Genomic DNA, 19505 nt, shown 5'->3' on the forward strand with positions numbered 1-19505 from the left:
GTTTTTCTTATAGTTTCCTTTGCTGTGCAGAAGCTTGTAAATTTAGTTAGGTCCCATTTGTTTATTCTTGCTTTTATTTCTATTGCTTGGGTAGACTCTTCTAGGAGAACATTTTCAAAATGTATGTGAGATAATATTTCACCCATGTTTTCTTCTAGGAGGTTTATTGTATCTTGTCTTATGTTTAAGTCTTTGATCCATTTTGAGTTGATTTTTGTGTATGGTGTAAGGGAGTGTTCTAGCTTCATTGCTTTACATGCTGCTGTCCAGTTTTCCCAACACCATTTGCTGAAGAGACTGTCTTTATTCCATTGTATATTCTTGCCTCCTTTGTCGAAGATTAGTTGACCAAAAGCTTTTGGGTTCATTTCTGGGCTCTCTATTCTGTTCCATTGGTCTATATGTCTGTTTTTTGTACCAATACCATGTTGTCTTGATGACCGTAACTCTATAGTATTGTCTGAAATCTGGGAGAGTTATTCCTCCAACCTCTTTCTTTTTCTTCAGTAACGCTTTGGCAATTCTAGGTCTTCTGTGGTTCCATTTAAATTTTATTATGACTTGTTCTAGTTCTGTGAAATATGTCCTGGGTAATTTGATAGGGATTGCATTAAATCTGTAGACTGCCTTGGGCAGTATGACCATTTTAACAATATTGATTTTTCCAATCCAGGAGCATGGGATATCTTTCCATTTTTTGTCTTCTTTGGTTTCCTTGTGTTTTATAGTTCTCTGTGTACAAGCCTTTTACCTCCTTGGTTATATTTATTCCTAGGTATTTTATTACTTTGGGTGTTATTTTAAAGGGGATTGTTTCTTACTTTCTTTTCCTGTTGATTCATCGCTAGTGTAAAGAAATGCAACTGATTTTTGTACGTTAATCTTGAAACCTGCTACCTTGCTGAATTCTTTGATCAGCTCTAGTAGTTTTTGTGTGGACCTTTTAGGGTTTTCTATATATAGTATCATGTCATCTGCATATAGTGACAGTTTTATCTCTTCTTTTCCAATTTGGATCTGTTTTATTTCTCTCTCTCGCCTGATTTCTGTGGCTAGGACTTCCAAGACTATGTTGAATAGGAGTGGTGATAGTGGGCATCCTTGTCTTGTCCCAGATTTTAGTGGGAAGCTTTTGAGTTTTTCACCATTGGGTACTATGCTGGCTGTAGGTTTGTCATATATAGCTTTTATTATGTTGAGATATGTGATTTCTTAGTATAAGTGTGTACCAAATATCACATCCTGTATTTTATCTGGCATCTCTGTGTAATAAGCTTCCAAGACAGATAATAAGAATATATACAAAATTCAGTAAGGAGAACAGAAATAATTTACTTATTTCAAACAGAGGGAATTTAATACTTATTTCAAACAGCGAGTAGATCACATGGGTTTTAGAAGGCCTAAAAGAGCAAAGGGGAAATAATGAAGTAACTCAGACATTAGTAACTGCAGAAAAGAGCCATGATCTGCCGGGCTGAGGGACCGTGTGGAGGGGTTGGGTGCTTATTTTCCTGGAGCCCACAATGAAAAAGAAATTCTGCATGGCTGTAGGTAACCTTGACAAGGGACCTGACCATGGGTACTGCAACATACAGGAGGTACTACCCAAGTCAGCAGAACCCCAGAAATATGTCAGTTTGGATAGCAAGACCAACAGGAAGGATCACAGTTCTCAGACTGCTGACGAGAGGAAAGCAACCTTCCAGAATGGGTGTCAGCTGCTGCTGAACTAATTAATGATGATGTCAGTCCTTAACCAACCATTGACAGAACCAGCCAGAAACCAACTGGCAGGGAACTCTAAGAAATATCATTTCCCAGCTCATAAAATACAAAATGGAGCACAGAAAAGTGTGAATAGAGGCTTAGAGCAAATCATCAAACAAAGACAGAAGAATAAGGTTCAGAAAAAATTGAGAAAAGAACAATAATTAAATTTCAAAATGATGAAAGTAAAGAATTAATAGCTGAGATGATAGAATTAATATGAAAGACAAAGATTTTATGTGTATGTAAATAATTTCAACAAGAGTGGTTAGGATAATATTTTTCTTATAAAAATGAAACTATCAGATTTCCTATAAACTTAACAAGGTAAAATTAACATCATTTCAACTAATAGAAGAGAAAAATTGCCAATGTTGGAGATCAAATAATCAAATGGAAGAAGGGCCCAGAGAATGTTCTTATGCTGTGGTATAAACACATGAAGAAATGGAAAGAATTAGAGAAAGTAATGAGACATGGAGAAAAAATCTGAAAGTTCTAAAGTCAATCCTATGTAGTTACAGAAGTAAAGAAAAGAGAAAAAAAAGTATTTATACAATAAAAAGTACTTCTTAAAACTGAAGGAGATTTCAGACTTTAGGGCACACCTTGTGCCAAGTGAATGAGATAGCCAGAACACCTTGGTGAAGTTTCAGAATCCGAAGAATAACTGAAATGTAATTCTGAAAAGCTTCCATATCCAAAACTCTAGGTCCTTGCAAAAGAACAAATATTGGACATGCATCAAGAACTTTGGCTTCCAGGATACAATAGAACAATGTCTTTAAAGTCATCAGGAAACACTTATCTAAATACTTCTAAAAAATGACATTCAAAATTAAGGAAAAATAAAGCCAAATAGAATTTTAGTTTATTTATTTCCAATAGAACTTTGAAGGAAATACACAAAGATATTTCATCAAAATGATAACATAAGGAAAGAAAGAGAAAGATATAATTAAAAACTAAAAAATGGTAATGAGCAAAGAAACCAATAAAACATGATAAAAACAATTAAGCACACACCAGCTAACACAGAAGAAACTTTTCAAGTGTAAATTTATAGAGCATCAAAAGTAACCCTAGGAAAAAAAGAAAAGATTGAGTATGCTGAAATTGGTAGATCACATAGGTAAATCTAGTAAGGTAGGATTCTGAATGGAGCTAAATAATGATGCTTTGTTTGCTTTATAAACCTTGACAAAAAAACAGAAATAGTAATTGGAACAGCAGAGAAAGTACACACAAGCAACAACTTCAACAAAACTAGGTTACAATACCCACCCACTTACTATCCAGAACGCAAATGCAATGGCAGGACCCTCAAAGAACCCCTAACAGCTGTGCAAAAGTAGCTGGAAGAAGAAAAAGAGAGTTCTAATGGCTCTGAAAGTCTAAGAATCCAGAAATTGCCAGCAGATACCCCCCTACACATTGAACAAAATAGATAAAAACGGAAAATAATCTATACACTATAATTTGTGGGTGATAGCTTAAAAATATTCACCAAGCCCAATAATGGGCAGCATGAAGATCAGAGGGTCTTCATGTGGTTCATCGCTGCACTTTCAAATATGGTAGCCACTTGTCACATATGGTCATTAAATTAGGCTAGATTGCAGTTTACCAAAAATAAAAGATACTCAGGTTTTGGAAACTTGGTGCAAAAAAAAAAAAGGAAGAAAGAAAAAGGAAATAATATATACTATCAGTTTTTATTTTGGTTTAAATTTGAAATGGTATTATCTGTGATAAGCTAGATTACGTAAAATGTATTGTTAAAATTAACTTCACCTGTTTCTTTCCAGTTTTTGTGATGTGACTAGTAGAAAAGTAAACATTGCTTGTGTGACGCTTATTTTCATTAGACAATGCTGCTCTAGAGGTTCAAAAATATCTCAAAAATCTTCCTTACAAACTGACAGAGACTTCCATTAGAAAATGCTTGGAGCAAAGTAAAACTTGAAATAAAAAGAAATACTAACAAAAAATTCAAGCACATGAATGAGATATCCAGAACACCTTGGGGTAATAGGGTTCCATAAGAGGTAGTCAAATCCGGAATGTTAGACTTACAGGAAAAATGACTCAGTTTTTCTGACAAATCAATGAGATGGAAAAGGGAGAGTGATTTTAAAGAATGAGACTTAAGAAATATGACCAACACATGCAGCATGGGGCCCTGTTTGCCTCTTCATTCAAACAGAGCAAATGTAAAAAGTATCTTGATACCACTGAGTGTTATAAGGAATCAAAAGTTGTTAAACAGGGAATTATAACAGGCCCTAAACTAGAAATCTTGGTGTTGCCATGGCAGAATAGCTTACTACTAATACTACTGAAACAAAGAAAGGTTATGTTTTGTTTTTGTTATGTTTTATCTTGTAGTGATGTATAATTACTGTTTTATTACTTTAATTATTTCATTCTGAACATGAAGTAGTTTATTATTCATTTAATCTTAAATATAAGTTATCTTAGGAGCAGGGTGACTAACTTACTTATTAAACTCCTGCAGCAGCTCTGCCGTGGAATTTTAGCCAGCTCTCATGTCCTCAGACCTAGAGTTGTCTCTCTAAGGGTGGGCTTTATTTTTAGAAACACAGAAATAAACTGAACTATAGGACACCAACTTACTTAAAAGTATTTCTTATTTGTTTTCTATTTGTAACTTTGAAAAATATATACTCTTCTTTTTCAAGAAAATATTTTTTAACAAAGATGTAAATTCACACATATGAACATATGCATATATACATTCACACACACATATAAGTGTATGGTTTTCACAGATATTACAATAGAAGCATAGCCAAAAAATATGTAGTAACTTAACAGGATTGCCATTTATTTCCAAGGTCTTGTTTACAATGTGACATCCACTTTGCTTACTCTGCTAACAATTTTACTTTTTTCATTATCCAGGACTTTTTATGGAAAGATACACACAATTGCCTTTTACAGCATTCCAACATGTGTAGTCAATTGTCCAGAATAGTGGGATCCCCAATAAATATGACACAGCATTTCTTTTCAGGATAAACCATACAACTGGGATAATTTAATAAGGTTGAATGAAACATTGTCATTTTAGAATATGTATTCAGTGATGACAACTGCAGTCATCTCTCTTGTGTAATTTACATAGTCAGCCCTTCATATCTACAGGTTAGATATCTGTGGATTCAACCAACTACAGATCAAAAATGTTCAGGAAAAAAATCCAGGAAGTTCCGGAAAGCAAAATTTGCATTTGCCTTGCCCAAGCAACTATTTACATATTGCACTTACATTGTATTTACAACTATTTACATAGCATTTACATTGTATTAGCTGTTATAAGTAATATAGAGATGATTTAAAATGTATGGGAGGATGTGTTTAGGTTATATGCAAATACTGTGCCATTTTATATAAGAAATTTGAGCATCTGTGGATTTTGGTATCTGTGGGGGACCTGGAACCCACTTCCAGTGGATACCTAGAGACAATTGGTTGTATGTATGTGTGTGTGTGTGTGTGTGTGTGTGTGTGTGTAGAGAGAGAGAGAGAGTGAGAGTTTGTGTGTATATATATATGTGTATATTATATACAGATGTGTATACATTAAAATGTATAATATATCAAAGTGTCTTGTGTATGTATGTATACCCACATACATATCATAGAATAAAGCAAGTCTGTATTCTGATCACACATAGTTTAGTAGACAGAAAAGTACATTTGTGATACACATGATTTAAGAGGTAAAAACATATATTTGCTCCCTGTTAAACCGTACGTAATCAGAATAGGAATTTACCTTGCTTCCTTGATGCGTTCCTGATGTTTAATGCCACACAAGTTGTTAAATGCACAGGATACCAGTAATGTTATTTTATTGCTTCTTTCTATTTAAAAAAAAAAAAATCCCTCCCATAATTAAAGTTTTTCCTTTTCTTAAATTTCCAAAGCAAAACATAAATATAATCCTACTGTTTATTGCTTAAAAGAATACCAGCCATCATACAGTCCTTTAATTTTTTTAACTTTTAATAAATACACTATCTATATTGAAAATCATGTCTATTAGAAAACACATGCTTAAAATTGTATTTTTCTCTACAGTTGCATCTTCTTTCCTAGCACCCTTATTTACCAAAGGAATAGCAGACCCATTTCTGGGAGAACTGAAACTCTTCTGATGTTTGATTTTGGTTTGAGGCTCTCATGGCAGCCAGTATATATAAAATATATACTATACAAATACTGTGTATATGTTGTACTTCTCTTGGTACTAATTATATGTTTCTGTGTGTGTGTGTGTGTGTGTATGCATATAGTTGCAGACAGTAGGCAATGAGTAGGGGTTTGGTTCATAGGTAGGGCATGGGTAGTCTCTGGAAAAAGTGGCAAGTCAATATTGAAGATTTCATGGGAAGTGATCAGGAAAATATCCTGCTGAAGGGAAGTGCTTCTTTGTGATAGGTACAATGACACAAGAATTTGAATAACATGAAGAGAATTATGCCTAAAATAGAGCTGGTTAGTTACTGTTCTGTACTGATGTCCTGCAGAAGGACACTGAGAGACTGTAGGATGGCAATATTCAGGTAATGACTAAGTGTGAGAGCCAGAGGGCCCCTGTGGCCACCTATAAAGAAGCCTTTGTCTTCTGAAGCGCATGGCTGAAGTCATAACATTTCAGAGACATTTGAATGTTGAGCCAAGGACAAGTTACTTAAAGTCAGATCCTGATGGGGAAGACTTGGGATCATCAAACATGGGACAGGTGATATATAAGGATATCCTTGAAGATACTGACTTTTTAACTTCCCCTGGACTTTCTGAACTTGTACAGGGGACTACTTTTATGAAAACAGTCAGCACTGTTGTTGTGGTGGAGGGAGTTGCAGAAACACTGTCACGCAAGGCAGTAGATGCCCTCTCAGGAGCTACCCTCATAGTCTTTCCTGGCAGCCAGGCAAAAAACTAAGGTAAAATTCCAGCATAACCTATCTAGGAACTTGCTTGGCTGATAAAGGAGGAAAGAGATCACACATCTAAATAATTGCAAGAACTAGCTGGCATATACTCTCATGAACAAGAGTAATACTCATGGATTAGATTTTTAATTTCTTTTTAATTTCTTTTATTTGTTTTAATTTTAAAATTTCCTTATTAAAGTATAGTTGATTTACAATATCATTAGTTTCAGATGTACAACATAGTGATTCAATATGTTTATATATTATACTCCATTTAAAGTTATAAAATATTGACTGTATTCCCTGTGTATAATATGTCTTTTGATCTTTTTTTTTTTTTATACATAATAGTTTGTACTTCTTAATATCCTACCCCTGTCTTTCCCCTTGCCCCATCCTTTTCCCCACTTTGTATCTGTGAGTCTGTTATCTGTCATGGGTTGAATTTTAATGATGCTTGATCAAGTGAGCCAGAATTGATGAAAGAATAAGGAATTGACACAGGGGTGCTTTCTCAAGGGATGAAATTTAACCTTCTGGCCAGGACTTCAGGTAGTTCTTTGAAGTTTAGAAATACCTAATAGATTATAGAGAAATACCTAATAGATTATAGAGAGAGGAATCAAGAGGCTAAAAGAAATGGGCATGATGAAATGGATATATTATGAAAGGCTAGAATAACAGCAATGGATTATATTTCTTGAGATGACAATACTGCAAGTGTCCAACTTAATAGCAACAGCTACCAACACTATGTCTCCAATAAGACATTATTTCTTTAGATGAATAATCAGCCACTTTCAGACAAGTTGTCTGCATTGGTTTCCTTCTATCCTGGAAGTGCCAGACTTTCATTCTGACAGAATTAGATAACTATTCTAGGCGTGAGTATTCGTTTACTGCCTGCAAATCCCTGACCAGGACTAAAAGCTAGGGGCTTACAGAATATCTGATCCACAGATATGAACAAGGGACATACTTCATGGTGAAGGAGATGTGGGAGTGGGCCCATTACCATGGAAATCGTTGATTTTATTATATACTATACTACACTCCTAGAATATTAGAATGACCTTCAGAAATGAGGATGAAACTACAACATTTGAAAGAATGGGGTACCATCGCTCAAGACACTGTATTTATTAGATCAGAGAACTCTTGTGATATATTCCCAATAGGAAGGATACATGGTCCCAGGAATTAAAAGATGGAAGCTAGAGTGATCCCTTTTGCCATCACTCTTAATGCTCACTGAGGGAGTTTTTTGTACCTTTGTCCTCTCGGTTTTGGATTCTTAGAGTGAGTAGTCTGATTCCCCAAACAAGGCATATGGTTAAAAGGGAACACAGTAAGGGTCCCACTGAACTACAAATTAGAGTTGTTACCCAGGTACTCTGGCATTCTTGTGCCCAGGGACAGGCAAGCAAGATGAACCGTCACCTCCTGGCAGAAGTAATTAACTCTGAACAGCAGAATTGTTTTGTTTTGTTTTGTTTTGTGTTATTATTGTTCTGTTTGTAGGGATGTTTTTACACAAAGGGGACAGGGAAGAACATGTGTAAACACAGAAGGTACACTTGAGCACTTTCTGATATTCTTTTGCCCCACTGTACCTGTGAATGGATGTTTCCAGGATTGAGAAGGATACAATTCCCAAGGGTAGTAACAGCTCAGTAATGAAGACTACCACCTGGGTAAACAAGCAGGACCTACTCAGGTGATCTCTACGGGTGAGGAGAATATAGAGTGGCAGAGTTGACCCCTGAACCTTTGAGGAGAAGCAGACCTCTAGCAAAGCTTCTGAAATCTATTGCCATATTTGCACCAAAACCTTGCTTCCCATTGGCTGCTCTAAACCAGTATCTGAATACAACAAGATATTACATGAAGGTAGACTCACTTCTGGAAGAACCTTTCTCCCATGGCTGAGTGGATCTTGCATTCTCCTTGAGAGCCTAACTAAATTTTCTTCGGCTTGCATGGCAGTCTAGGACACTTCTACCAATTGTTCTTCCATCTTGGGTCAAACTTGTATTATTGTCTGACAGCACTCCCAGACTTTCATAGTTCCATCCCCATTTTCTCTCACAAGTAATTTCCTTAATAAAGTTTTTGCACATCAAATTTCTGTTTAGCATTTGTATCTTGAAGAAACCAGATCAACACAAATTGCAAATTATAACTCTAAATGTGACTTCGATCTCTTTCATAAGATCAGCTCTATTCAATATTATAATTACTTCTTTCCAATGTTATAAGCCTATCAAAGGAAATACTTTCAGACTTGTATTAGAGTAATGAATTTTTAATTGAGGCTACTGAAATCCACAGAGTTTAAATGATTTGGCTAAGATCACACAGTACAGAATCTACTCATCTTCTGAATCCTATTGATTTTCTGCTAATTGCTTCATATCTACGAAACTTTTTTTCCCATAATTTTGTCACTCTTCATCAAGCACCATCAAGAAGTAGGGATAAATAAAGCATTTGAGTTCCCATTAATAATAGACACTGGTACTCTGGAGGTATTAGGAAATTTCTCATAAGCATTTTCCTTTTCTGTTCTATAGCTCCTTCAATAATATTGTCCATTATTGTCCAGGATTTTGCTGTCTGTCCATCCATAAGGAAGTATCTTAGTGATATCAGGGCTGTAGGTCTGAGTCTACACTTAAGTCATGATATTGTACCATAGTCCTAAAAACATGATACCATGTTGTATTAGAACTTGCAATGATGTGGCATTTCTTTGCTTCCCAATTTCAGAAGAAAAGAATAAAAGAAAAGTCAGAACCATAGGGAAAGTGAATATAAATTCCAGTTTGTGAGAGTCTTGATTTTGTCTGTTCTGATGTATTTATTAAGAGCATTCATTTTACTCTCAAAAGTGACCAAATTTTAATGATAAAGTACATGGCCATTAAAATATTATTTTGTAATCTGTACTCTGGATATCTCAGTCATAGTGTTACCAAAAATCATACCCCTACCTGAAACTGCCTATCCAAAGGTCTCTGCTTAGGAGAATCTGACAAAGAAATTTACCATGCCAAAAAGAGCCATTCATTGGACCAGTTTGAGTACTGATCCACATGTAGATCATAGATATTGGTCAATGGCCCTGAAAAAGAGCTCTACCCATTAGGCATCTAACCAAAGAACTAAGTGGAGCTGTCTTGACAAGAGATTATGATGTAAATTGGTGAGAAGAGAACAGATCTAAGAAAAGAACCTATAAATATACCTCACAGGATTTGAGACAGTGGCATAAGCTTAGAGTTGTCACAGATTCTGATTGACCCTGCTTCCAGTCCATGTGAGTCCTCTTAGTAAAATCTATCTTTCTCTAATATCATCTGAGTTTGCAGATGCTAATCCCAAAAGTTCTTACCAGCACAGCAAATAACAATTAGAATTCTTTCCTTCAAGTCTTCGTCTTCCTGTAATCCTTAAACATCTCATAGTCCTCCTTTTTTCTCCCTTGTGGTGATTTATTTTCCAGGAGACCTCTCACTTTTAATACAGATGAATCCTTCTATGTGCCCAAGAGGGAACCTCTATCTTCAGATCCGCTGCAATAATTAGCCTATAGGATTATGTTGCTCATATCTGATGTCATTCAGATGATTTTTTCAGGCAATTCGGACAATCTTTTCTACACTACATTCTAAGATCTAAAGCATGTGGACTACATGTTTCTCCCATGTCCAACGAAGAACAATAAACAATAAAAATTATAGTCTTGAAAAACTCTACAGCTGTTCAGAAAAGGAAAGAATCATGTAGACAAACAGGGAATCAAAACAGCATTTCAGGGAGTTTCTAGCTTTCTACTTTCTAGCTTTCTACTTGCCACGGTGCTTTACCTTTACAAATTTTAACCATTCTTTGTATTGTATTCCTCATCTGTGCAATGGTCATTACAATAGTACCTGTCTCCTTTGGCTAGTTGTGAGAATTAAGTGAAATTACATGTAATGTATAGTTTTTAAAAGTGTGCAATATTCCTTTCCTTTCTGAAAAATGAAAACATTACAGTCCAAAACTCAATTATTCACAATACTTAATACTTTTTAAATCTTTTTCAGCAAGAACACTGAAAATTATGGATTGATATTAGTTTATACTATATTCTGCACTTACCTGAATCCTTAAACACAGAGTACAGACCAAGATTTAACCTATTTTTGGTGGCTCACTTACCAGTACAAATAATTATGGTACTAGTCTGAATTCAATGATAACTCAATGCTTGGCTTTGAGCTCTGTCAGCAGGAGGTAAGAGTATATTTAAAGGCTACCAAGGAGACAATCTGACTATTACCCTTTGTTTTAAATTAATGGTTGATTTCCCTGTCATTTTCCTTCTTTAAGTATTAATGATGTATGTCAGCAGCCACTAACATTCCCAGTCCCTGTAATTACCATTTCTTTACTATTTCTAGAAGATCAGAGACATTGCACAAGCCAGTGCATCCTGTATGACTGTATACCTGTATCCCATCCTTTTTCACTGCAGTTAAAATAGCAGTCACACTTCCAATATCTATCAATAATACTCTATCTACCACCAGTGATAGGTTCTCATTGCCTGCTAACTGGTAGGTGATTCAACCTCCATCCGTCATGCCTGCTGCCGAGAACCATTCCTGGTAACAAATTTTTTAGGTAATATTTTCTAGAAGCAGAGCCTGAGGCAGGATTTGAGCATAAATGATGTACTGAAGGAGTAATCTTCAGCAAAACCTAGCAGGGAGTGGAAGAAGCAGGATAGAGAAGGGAAATGAGCTGGGCAAAGATGTGGCCTCAAATAAGCATCCTTGGCTTGATGTATGGGGTGGGCAGAAATTTCTAGGGCACAAATCTCTACCAGAGTTGTATCCTCTAGAGATAAGTGGTCAGCCTGCTTTGCTTGACAGCTGTTCCCAGAACACAGGTAGGGGTGCAGGGTATTTAACCTCCAGGGAAAGGGGGCTTCCATTAGCGGAGAGGTATTCTCCAAAGAAAAAGGGCAGTTGTGGTGGTGTGTGTACTGGTCATTGAAGGGGAATCTGGGGCACAAACAGCGTCTACTACAGGTAGACCATTACATAGGTGCAATTTACAGAAGGGGAAGCTCAAATGTAGGAAATGGAGAGCTTCAATTACCTGCTCCAAGCCTCACATCTTGGAGCTCACATTAAAGCCAGGTTTTTCTCACCAGAGTGCCTGCTCTTAACCAACCTTGCATATCACCTCACACAGGGAAACAAGGAATCTCACATGGATTTAGAAGAAAAGGAAAGAGTGGAAAAAGTGGGGACCAATTCAGGGTAACAGTGTGACTAGACTTTATTCTAAAAAGAGGAATGTCAATGAGAGAAATCAAGGAAGTATAGATATAGAATCGTGCTTAAAATAATTTTACTTCAGTTCTCTTTAAGTTGTCTCTAGAAAGAGATAAGACCAAAACATTTTGGAACAAGGAAGAAAAAAAAATCTAAAGGAAAAATGATGAAAGAAAGAAGATACAAAAAAGAGGAAGCATTTGAAATAAGCCTACAGGAAAATATATCTTGATTCGAACTATGGGAAAAAATGTCTATATATACACATTTTTAAAACAGAGTCTCAACATAGCTATTTTAAAAGGGGGCAAGGGAGGGGCATGGGCCTACCAATATAGCACAAGAATTATATAATATCTGGTTCTCTGCATCAATAGAAACATCAAATTCAAAAAAGTCTTTTAATTCTTTTGAATGCTATTTTTAAAATTAATATAAGACATTTCAGTGTGTCTATGCTGATTAATAAAATTGTTTAAATAGTGTCTAAATAGTTATTTTAGAGCTAACTTTAGTATCTGCATTTTCTTTCTAAAGGGAAAATGTGAAAAAATATTTGATATTACTTTCCAAGTATGGATACTTAAAGTTTTGAAGATACTGTCTTTTTTCCCCATATGCTTGGTCATCAGCACTCTTTATAATCCCTTAACATTCTTAATCAAACCTTCAGAAGCTTAAATTATTATTGAGCAATTTATTTAGGATTATGGCTTAATTCATGATTCTAAAATGAACATACTATCAACTTCTAGGAGTAAAATCACAAGTAACAGCATAATCGTCTAAACCAAATAGGGCTTGAGCAATTTAAAATACCCAGGATTTGAAGGAATTAATAGATAAGAGGATAGATTCATTATGTGGTCAAGAGGTCATTTCATAAAAATATTTTAAATTAAAAAATTAAAAACCTTTTGGTTTTAAGACTGAGGATGAAATGAATTGGCGAGAATTAAAGAAAATGTTGAGAAAGCCTGCAAATTATGCACCTGATTGAGGGGCTAATTAAAATTATCTTGAAGGCACTGAAAGTTTGTATCTGTGAATTTTTCTGTCTGTGAATGACATGTTCTTGTATTGTTTTCTAAAGAAAAATATGCATAATAAACTAAATAAGCTCCAGAGAAATTTCAGATAAAATGTAGTATAAAGTTCAGTTTTATGCTTCATTCATGTCCTTCCTATGCTATTCCTAGACAAGTGCATCTAACTCAAAGTGCTATAGGAGTACACCTTTACTTTACGAGCAGAGAGTAATTTAGGAATAACAAAAATCCTATTCCTTTGCCTCAAGTTAGGATTCATTGGTACTGCAGATTTTCCCATAGGATCAGATAGTGGCTAGATTTGAGTGAAATCCACATCTTTACCAAGATGCTTTCCCTCACTAATCTACAGGTTTCACCTCAGAACACTTCCTCAGTAAACTACTTGCATTAAGAGTCCCAATATCAATTTATGTTTCTATGATATCAGTGTACTTTGCAGTGCTTCTGAAAGTTTAGTCTGTCCTAGAATCATCAGGTGGCCTTGTGAAAACACAGGTTGCAGTAGGACTGAAGTAGAACCTAAAAATCTGCATTTCCCATAGTTCCCAGGGAACCTGTTGCTACCCTGTGGGTACCATGTTGACAACATTGTTCTATGATAATCAACCTAAGACAATGAGGAAATATTTATAAATTGATTTATTGAGTAAACTTAAAAACAGTCATAATTTATAGATATAATTTAGCATTTTGATGTGTAAAATAATGTTACAGATTAAAAATTTTAAAAAGCCTCTATAGGTGTAAACTAACACCTAATACTAAGGTTCTTTTTTTTTTACTTCCACTAAAGAAAACTTCAAAGTCAGAGTTAGGAAGTCTTTGACTAGGCAGATATTCTCTGGTCAACTGTTGATGGAGATCTACAAGTTAGGGAGAGTTTACTCCAAATGTGTGATTTAATACTTTTCATATACAGTCATTAAAAGTATCTCCTCTCAATCTGCCACCTAACTTAGAACTTGATGCATTTCCCTTTTGATGAAGAAATATTTAATTTTGATGTGTTTACATGCATCATATTTTTCCTTAACAACGTATGCTTAAGGTCACAAATATATTCTATTTTTGTTCTCTTTGCAGTTTTACTCACACATGTAGGTCTTTAATTCATCTAAGATTATTTATGCATGGTCAGAGATAGAAAAACAATTTTATTTTGATCTGCTGGTAAGCTGATTTTTGCATACCATTTGTTTATTAGTCTCTTTCTTACTGGCTTGTGATGATAGGTATATTTTCAAGTACTGAAAAATATGTATCTTTTTCAGGAATATCTATACTTTACATTGACATATAAAAATATTTCTGCATTAATACCACACTATTGAATTATAAAATATAAAATATAAGTTAATATCAAGTCACTTTCTTTGATCTTTTTTTGAAAATATTTGTAACTGTTTAGGAACTCTGTTTTTCCTTGTATGCGTCTGTTGATTAATTAACTATCCTTGCCCACAAGGGCCTTTTATTCTCTTATAAGCCAGAGTCATCTTTGTAGAGATGAAGAGAAGTAAGAATTAGATTCTAGGCTTGGGGAAAGAATTGAAAACATAATATGGGTCAGAGCCAGGAGATGTTAGGATCTTGGGAGCAGCCAAAATAAACTATTTTGCATTCAACAGAAAAGACTACAAGGGCCTTACGGTTGAGACATATACTAAGTTGGAATGAAAGTATCAGATGATCTGTAGAAACAGAAGAGATAAGACATTCACCATCAGTGCATCTGACTGGTGTGTCCATCTTTATCTTGGAAGGACTGATTTGATTTCCTCCATCACGTGCTATTGTTGAGCTTCTTGCTGCCTTTGCTGAATATACTTTCATTTTGCTGTAAAGTTCTTGAACCACATCTGCAGTACTCTACACTAATATTTTTCAATATATTTATGCAAGTTCTTTATACAGGTGGATAAAAAATAAGATATAGGAATCAAAGAGAATCAATAGCTAAATTATTATAGAGAGAATTTTTAAATCTTCTAAATGACATAAAACTACAACTGAGCAACTAATGATATGTTAATTATCGCCCAGGTTAATTATGTAGAAATCACAACAGAATATTAAGAATTTTAACAAAGTCTTCAAAAATAAATCTCTTGAAATTTCTTGACTATGAATCTGAATACATGCATAGACCAAGATTAAAAGATGCCAGACTCAGAGGACTTCACTAAGGCTCCAATGCTCCACAGACACCATCTAATGGACAATCAGTATTCCTGTGAGAGGGACTTGAATCATCATCACTTACCAATGAGACATCTACAACCTGAAGAAGCAAATTTGATTGTGGAAGAAATATTATCGGGGACTCTAGAAACCAAAGAGACCTCCCACAATTGGCTATTCCTCTGATGACTTCTTGATTTTGAAAGTTCCACAAAATTCTTGATGCTACAAGAACCGGTTTACCCATGTAAGCACCAGAGGCTTCCACAAAGGAAATAAACTATTTTTCAGCAGAAAAGCAGTTGTAAAATTTGAGTATCTTGTTCAATTACTTCCCATAGTCCAGTAATTGGAAAGAAATGGCCTCAAAAATGCACACTTACACAACAAGCCACAGGCAAGGGATGTCACCAGAAGCTGGAGAAAGCACAGAACAGATTTTCCCTGACAACATCCAGAGGGAAAAAGACCCTGACAACACCTTGATTTTGGCCCAGTGATAAGACCAATTTTAGATTTTTGGCATCCAGACCTGTAAGGGAATAAATTTCTGTTATTTTAAACTACCATTTTTGTGATAATGTGAAACACCAACAACAGGAAATTAATACAGGGTCCACTTGAATAATCCAGGATAATTTCTAATCTCAAAATCCTTAATTTAATTATGTATTTTTCCATATAAATTATACTTACCCTTTTTCTATATAGGTTAATGTTTACAGGTTCCAAGTATTCAGATATAAAAATCTTTTGGGAGACAATTACTCAAGCTACCACACTAGTCAAAAATTTATTTGGGGAATTGCCCTATATTTGTTTATTGTACTGTCCTTGTCTGGTTATGATATAAAGGTTTTATTAGCTTCCTGAAATTTTGAAATTTGCTAATAATGCCTTGTCTATGAATAGATACATTAACTTACTAGTAATTGTAGAAAAATACACAAATTTGACAATGAAATTTCACTTTATCCCTACCCAACTGAAAAAAAAAAATTAGGAAATTGAATAATGTCAAGGCAGTCAAAGATTTAAGGAAATGAAAATTCTCAAACACTATTGACGAAATGATAAATTACTGCAGTTATTTTTAGAACAGTTTGGTGACTTTAATAAAATTAATTATGTAAATAAGTTTGACACCGCTTTTATTTTTTGGATAATGCTGTAGAGATACTCATGTATAGGGAGTCAGCTTCAAGGGTATTGATCAAAGCATTATTTTTATAGCAAAGACTTGAAGGCAACATATTTGTCCACATTGGGGAAATGGAAAACAAACAGCTTTTATATGCATTCCAAAAAAATTACTAGATATAAAAATATACTTTTAATATATATGTATATATATATATGTAATACAATGTTAAAATAAAAATTAAAGACCTGTTTGGATATAATAGAAGGAAACAGGGAAGGAGGATTTATGGAAGGTAAAGTCAGAGAGATTATAGGGTACTATATTAGGCAGAGTTCTCCAGAAAAACAGAACCAATGGTCTGTCTGTCTTTCTTTCTTCCTATCTATCTATCTATCTACCTATCTCTCTCTCTCTCTCTCTCTCATATTAAGAATTATTACAAAGAATTGGCTTACATAATTATGGAAGCTGAGAAGTCCTAAGAACTGCAGTTGTTAAGCTGGAAATGCTGAAGAACCGGTAGTTCCAGTTTCAGTCTATGTCCAAAGCTGGGAAAGACCAGTATCCCAGATCAGAGATAGTCAGGGAGAAAGAGAGAATTTTTTTTTTTTCACTCAGCTTTTTATTTCATTCAGGCCATCCACTGATTGGGTGAGTCCCAGCCACATTGAGGAGAAAAATGTGCTTTACTCAGTCCACTGATTTAAATGTTAATCTCATCCAGAGATAATATTTAACTATCTGGGCATCCTGATACATCCAGAGATAATATTTAACTATCTGGGCATCCTGTGACCTAGTCATATTGACAACATAAAATTAACCACCACAGGTACCATGCTTTGAAAAAAGAAAATGAACTGATATAAGATAGCGCTGCATATGTTTAAAGATAGACGCAAACATGCAGATATATATATAAAATATATATATATAAAATATATATATATAATAAATATATAAAATTTAAAAGGGATGTAAAATAAAATAAAAGAGGGATGCAAGTAATTAGTTTCCTCCAGAGTTTGGTAGGGCAGGGATTTAGAGAAAAAAATAAATCAAGTGGTATGTTCCAACTTGACACTTAATATTGGGAAGCATATTCAGCTCCACCTCGGTTACCTATTAGTGAACTTGGTAGGATTTGAGTACCGTGTTTTCCATTCTAATAACAATTTTCTAGGTACAGACCAACGGATCTTATCTAAGAACTGCCAGCTGAAGAAAGATGAATGTATTTTACAAAGTGACCTATCCTTACTTTTCATTCTTTTTATCATGATTGGAAGTTTTACAATACATTCTAATGAATACTTTGCTGAAAAAAGAACTAATTATCCCTTTATATGCCAATCTTTTATTCTTTTTTCCTGTCTACTTTGTAGTAAGATATACAGGAAACACAGTTTCTGTTTTTTACGATAATACTATAGTTGCTCTTTCTTCACCTCATCCAATGTCAGCTGGTGTATTTGAGGGGAAAAGGGACAGTGCTACTATGAATTTTTTTAATTGTAATTTTTTTCTAATAAGCTGTCTTTACTTCCAAGATCACCCTAGGATAAAAAGTGCCGGCCTAACTTTGTTCTCTTTAGCTCCTTCCTAGGAAAGATGTTATATTTTGTGAAATTTTGCAGGCTCTTACATGGTGTTTTCCTGGCCTGGTAATTTGCATTAATGGGTATTCAAGGAACCAATTTATACAGCTCACTGATGTAAGTTATAACAAAGTCTGGAGACATGTGAGGACACATTTTCAGTAGGCTTTTGAAAATGTGCTGACACATTTTAGGAGTGCATCTGTTTTTGCTTGCAAAAACTCACATTTATGTGTGTAACATGAGAAATTGAATGCACAAACAGGTGGTTTTAAATGGTTTTAAATACTCAAGCAGAATTTAAATGGAGACACTTACAACCTTATTGGAGCCTATTGAAAAATTTTCCAAATCTCACATTTAAACCAATGGCAAGTGTCTTGGTATTCCTGATATTTGTGACTTTATTCTTCTATTTGAAAAAGCACTAGATAAGAAGACTTATAGCTTTCTGAATTTGCTAACGAGGTACTGTGTGAAGCTGAGTAAGTTGTAAATCTTTACACTTTAGTGTGTCAAGCATTAACTAAAATAACATATAAATCTAAGAGAGTGGACATATATATGTAGAAAACTATAAATAATGTATAAAATTTTGTATTATAAAAGCAACATTAGGTCTTTAGACATCCATTTGAACATTAAATGCACACACACATATAATGCATATATGTATATATTTATATACTTTAAATTTAGATCCCTTCATATGAGTGATGGTTGAAGTCATTTCAGTAGAAGATGCTGCCAAGATGAAGACCAAGGACTGCATCTGGAGGATGCCAGATTAAGATACGAGCAAATAAATAGGATGAATGAAAAAAAGAAGGAAAGATTTAGAGGTAAGAAGATAATTAGAATAAAGACATATATTCCAATTTCAGGAAATTATCAACGTGTTCAAATGCTACAGAGGCCAAGTAAAAGAATTTAAAGTCATATATTAAATTGGGCGATCAGAAGTCCACTAAGAATTTTGCCAGTTCTGAATCCATCAAGTAATGTTCAGAGGGGGTCAAATATTAGACGTACTTATCTTGGGCGGAAAAAGGAATGTGGAGGTAATGTATGTGGGGATGGGATTGGAGGGGACCAGGATCAAGGAAGAATTATTTAATATGGAAAAGTCTTCATCATGTTTGTAGCCTTAGGAAAGTAATCAGTAGACATAGAGAAGCTAAATATAAATGAGAGGACAACCAACTGATGCAGTAAGATTTAACAGAAGTGTTTGAGGAGAAATAGTTCAAGAAGTTCTACCATGAAATCAAGCCTGTGCAAATATCCACAAAGACTGTTGTATTTGGCTATTTAGAAGGTAGTATGTCCCCAAAACTTGTTATACATCATCCCTGGCTTCTATGGAGTTACAGGTTGGAGTAGCTAACACTGATTCTGACTGAAAAATAAAAGAAAGGATTCATATAGTCTGATGCCTAAGTTAAGTGATAAAGTTATGCCTT

General features: G+C 34.6%; 1 long non-coding RNA gene across 1 annotated transcript in view; it reads right to left on the reverse strand.

Moving 5' to 3' along the window:
* LOC135321592 (uncharacterized) overlaps positions 1-17067 on the reverse strand; it is a 71979-nt gene extending 54912 nt beyond the window's left edge. The window contains exon 1 of the long non-coding RNA XR_010381460.1: positions 16900-17067. This is a non-coding gene — a long non-coding RNA (uncharacterized LOC135321592). The remainder of the gene's footprint in view (positions 1-16899) is intronic.
* Positions 17068-19505: the final 2438 nt, after the last annotated feature.

Source organism: Camelus dromedarius, chromosome 6, assembly GCF_036321535.1.
Source record: "Camelus dromedarius isolate mCamDro1 chromosome 6, mCamDro1.pat, whole genome shotgun sequence".
Taxonomy (NCBI): domain Eukaryota; kingdom Metazoa; phylum Chordata; class Mammalia; order Artiodactyla; family Camelidae; genus Camelus; species Camelus dromedarius.